The sequence below is a fragment of the Notamacropus eugenii genome, chromosome 4, assembly GCF_028372415.1.
Source record: "Notamacropus eugenii isolate mMacEug1 chromosome 4, mMacEug1.pri_v2, whole genome shotgun sequence".
NCBI classification, from domain to species: Eukaryota; Metazoa; Chordata; class Mammalia; order Diprotodontia; family Macropodidae; genus Notamacropus; species Notamacropus eugenii.
The window spans coordinates 79571070-79574926 of NC_092875.1; the positions used below are offsets into that span (position 1 = coordinate 79571070).

At 46.2% G+C, this 3857-nt stretch overlaps 1 protein-coding gene across 4 annotated transcripts in view; it reads right to left on the reverse strand.

Annotated features, from left to right (window-relative positions):
- The window catches only part of ILF3 (interleukin enhancer binding factor 3), a 33097-nt gene that overhangs the window by 28755 nt on the left and 485 nt on the right, over window positions 1-3857 (reverse strand). Inside the window, exon 1 of one of the 4 annotated variants that reach the window (XM_072602385.1) lies at window positions 1303-1347. The exons of the other annotated variants lie outside the window; for them this stretch is intronic. The gene's annotated coding sequence lies outside the window, so the exon portion shown is untranslated. Of the gene's footprint in view, window positions 1-1302; window positions 1348-3857 lie in introns of those variants that run through there. 4 annotated transcript variants of the gene reach the window in all.

Below are 3857 nucleotides of genomic sequence, written 5' to 3' on the forward strand. Positions count from 1 at the left end.
CTTTATATTAGTCCATGCAAACCCCATTTATCCATCTCTGACCAACCAGTGAAATGAAATGGTAATTGTTTCACATCTTCAGGCCTTATGAAGAGTTGAACTGAAAATAATTTAATTGACTTAACAAATCTGAAGGTGTCAACTTGGAAACTAAGTATCAATACCACTTATTAAACGAAATCCAATACAAATATAGGCAGTAAGATTATGATATAAAATGAAATCCTCACATAAATACATTCTCATGTAACTAATTCAATGTAAAACATTTTAAAAACTATTTTAACATCTTCCATTTATAAGAAGGAACTGCCTGTTTGTTGTGATGTAACAACTAACCAGTAATCTCTTTCACTTACCTCTCACTACAGTCAGGTCCCAAACAATAGTAGTGCTAATTTTTGGTTAAGGCTAAAGTCACCGTAATATGATACATGATTACTAAAACCCACATAAAATGCAAAAATCTCCTTTGAGCTAGTAGTTTCCATCTTGGAGCACAAAACTAATAAACCAAGCAGCGAAAGTGAATTCAATGTGCTCTATCTCATTTAATTTATCCAAGCCATCTCTGACATGGTGGGAAAGAAAAGTGAAAAGGCAGCAAATCAAGCAGGGAGAGGGAAAAAAAAAAGAGAATCAAGTAATCTAATAACCCATCATGGAATAACCAAGAGTTGACTCTTCATCTTTAGCTTCCCTTTACATTATATGTTTCCTGTATGTACAGTGTTGTTTGCATACTTGTCTACTCCACTAGAATGGAAGTTTGTTGAGGGCAGGGGCCTTTGCCTTTCTATGTATCCCTGTTGCTTAGCAACAGTGCCTGAAGGCCACATAGTAGGCACTTAATGCTTGCTGACTGACAACCATTAATTCTAACCAAAATCAATTAAAGTAAGCCTAAGAATAAGCAGTATTTAAAGAAATAATTTCAAAATTCAAATTTCCAATGGGACTAGCTCTGATTAAGTGATTCAACATTTCAAATATCCGGGACACAGTTTTTTCTTCATTTGAATGTGAAGGTATTTTGCACATGTTAATAGGAATGATTAATTTGAACTATTACCATTACACATTTCCCTAAGAATTTTTCAGACATAGTATACAACAAATGACAGTCCCTAATGCAACCTTGGGTAAAAAAGTTGCGATTCTAAGTTTTTAAGAGTTTGTGAAATTAAGCCAAAGGATGGGGAGGAGATGGTGGATCCAACTGGTCATCCCTTTTCACAAACACTTAGGAGCAATCATTCTAATTCTATTTAACTTGACCACTTACCAACTATACTGTTATACCTGTAAAGTACTGTCTTGGAAGAGTCTCTGGTGTTTAATAGATCATATACCTTAGGAGACACAAAATTAATAAACTGACGAGGATGAACAAAATTAAATATACCTAACTCATATTTAAAAGCATTATTTCTGCTAACATTTTTATGCCTGGTAAAAGTAGACATTCACTTACTTAAAAAAAAAAAGGATAAGCTAAAGTTATTGTAACCTAAGCAATCACAAATGTAGCAAGAAATACAAAACCCATACCATCAGTTGAGAGGTAAAACTTTTGTACAGAAAAAAAAGACCACTAGCTTTGGGATCAAGAGACATAGCTTTGTATCCTGAGACACAGGTTTGTATGTCCCACATCACACGGAATAAATTCTTCTCTGAAGCAGAGAATGATAAAATTTGAACAAATTAGATAGACTTAGGATCCATGTAGAAGTTAGGTACCAGCCCAAACCAAACTTTAAAAGCAGGTTTGATTCTCAATATGCAAGTCCTGCTAAAGACCAACCAGAGAAAAGGTGGACAGACAAGATGATATTTGTTACCACAAATATGGAAGATGCTATTCCCAAGGAACTCTCTCCTAACACTTGCTCCTCCTCCAATTTCAGATGGAATGTATGGGAAATCACCACATTCTGAAACTCTGGAAAATCAAAATATTAACACTAATACTGCCAAAATACCACTTGAAAAATACTCAAACGTGAGAGAAAACAATCTAATTTCAATGGTCCACAGAAAAGAAGCCTGCAGAACTGTGAGAATACTGGAAACAACTAAAGAAACTGTTGCCTAGGGCCATTTTCCTTCACTGAGAAGACTTCCACATGACTAAGGACAGTTCAGTTGCACAGTGATTCACAAACCATTAAGCCCTTTTAGATCCCAACCTTCTATGGGACAGAGAACCAGACCCTGAAGCAAGGGAGGCCAGATTCTACACATTAAGTGCAGCGCTTCCTCCAGCATTTAGGTGGAGAACAAAAGGAAATCCGATTTCATTCACAATCTCTGAAAAATGTTAGTAGCCACTCCAAAGCAGAGATTGCTTTTACAAAAGACTAAGACGATGCAGGTATACAAAATAATAGAAAAGTGGCAGGAGAATTTCTTCCTCTCACATCTCTGAATTCACCTTTTTCCTATTCTTGACTGCCACACTTCAACATCAGGGCTGCTGCAAGGCCAAATTTAGTACCTTAGCATCCTAATAGTTTGATTGAATATAGATTTCAAAGGCGTGGGAAACACCACTTCTCACCAATCTAAACTTGTAAATGTAAGAAAAGCTCAAATGAGTGAAATCTGCGAGGGAGGGCTTAAATCAAATCCCCAGTTCAGACTCAAAGATGACTTGCTTAGCCATCTTGACACCCATTACTGTTCCTCTTTTTTTTTTTTTTTTGGAAAAGGGAAGAGATTCCAGTGGGGGATGGAAAACTTTCCCTAAAACCAACTATTTATCAACCTTTTCTCTGACTACAGAAAAAAACCGTTAGACATGCAGGCATCAGGTCAGTCCCCATCCCACCTCCCTTCTCGGAAGCAGCAGGGACAAGACCTGCCAGTATAATGCCCGTATGGAGATGGAAGACCACAGGCCACTCCGGGCTCCGCTGAGCACCTAAGGGAGCCCCCACGCGCCCGAACAGGACAAAGGAGGCCGCAGCGTTCACCAAAAAGACCAGTGGCCGCTTCCAACCAGACAAAACCGCAGGCCCTCCATCACCTCCAAACAGGCAGCGACGAAGCTCCGAGAAGGCCAGGCCACAGCGGACCCCGGCCCGTCACAATCCGCGCAAGGGCCCGGGCGAGGATGGCCCCTGAGGCGGTCCTCGAGCCCCAGGCCGCCTTCCCTACCTCGGGGCTGGGCAGGGCGGTGAGGATGGAGGATAATGGGAGTAGCCAGGGAGGATGCTCTACCAAAAAGGGGCGTGTGCCGCGGGCCCGCGCACGGCCCCGGCCCCGGCCGAGGAGACAGCACCAGCCGCCTCCCGGGTGGGCCCCGCGGGTCCCGGAGGGGCAACCCAGGGGAGGGGGGGCGTGGACTGAGGACAAAGCCGGAGGCCGCGCCGGTAGGCAGGCAAGCAGCCCGCCCGCTCACACAGACGCACGCACGCCCTCCCTGGCCCGGCCCGTGAGAGGAGACAGGGTGCGGGGCCAGCACGCGCATGCCACCGACACCGGCGCGAGGCTCCGCCGGGCACGGGGCTGGGGGGCGTGAGGATGAAGGGAACATGCGCGCGCACCGGGGCCTCGCCGCCGCCATTTTGTATCCTCGGCACAATGGGGGAGAGTAACGGCCGAGCGCGGGAGCGAGGCCGGGGATGGGGGAGGGGGCCCGGCAGCGAGGGGCGGGCGGGGACTGGGGCCGGCGCCTGGGCTCAGGGGCAGCGGCCACGCCGCTCCCCCAGGGGCGCCGCAAGGCGCGTCAGGGGCCCCGGCTCCCTGCCTCACGCCCGCGGGGGACCGGGCCCGGGGGGGGGGGAGGCCGCTGGGCCGCCGTGCGCAGGGGGGAGGGGGAGGGAGGAGAGCCCCGCCGGGCCCGTCCTTAC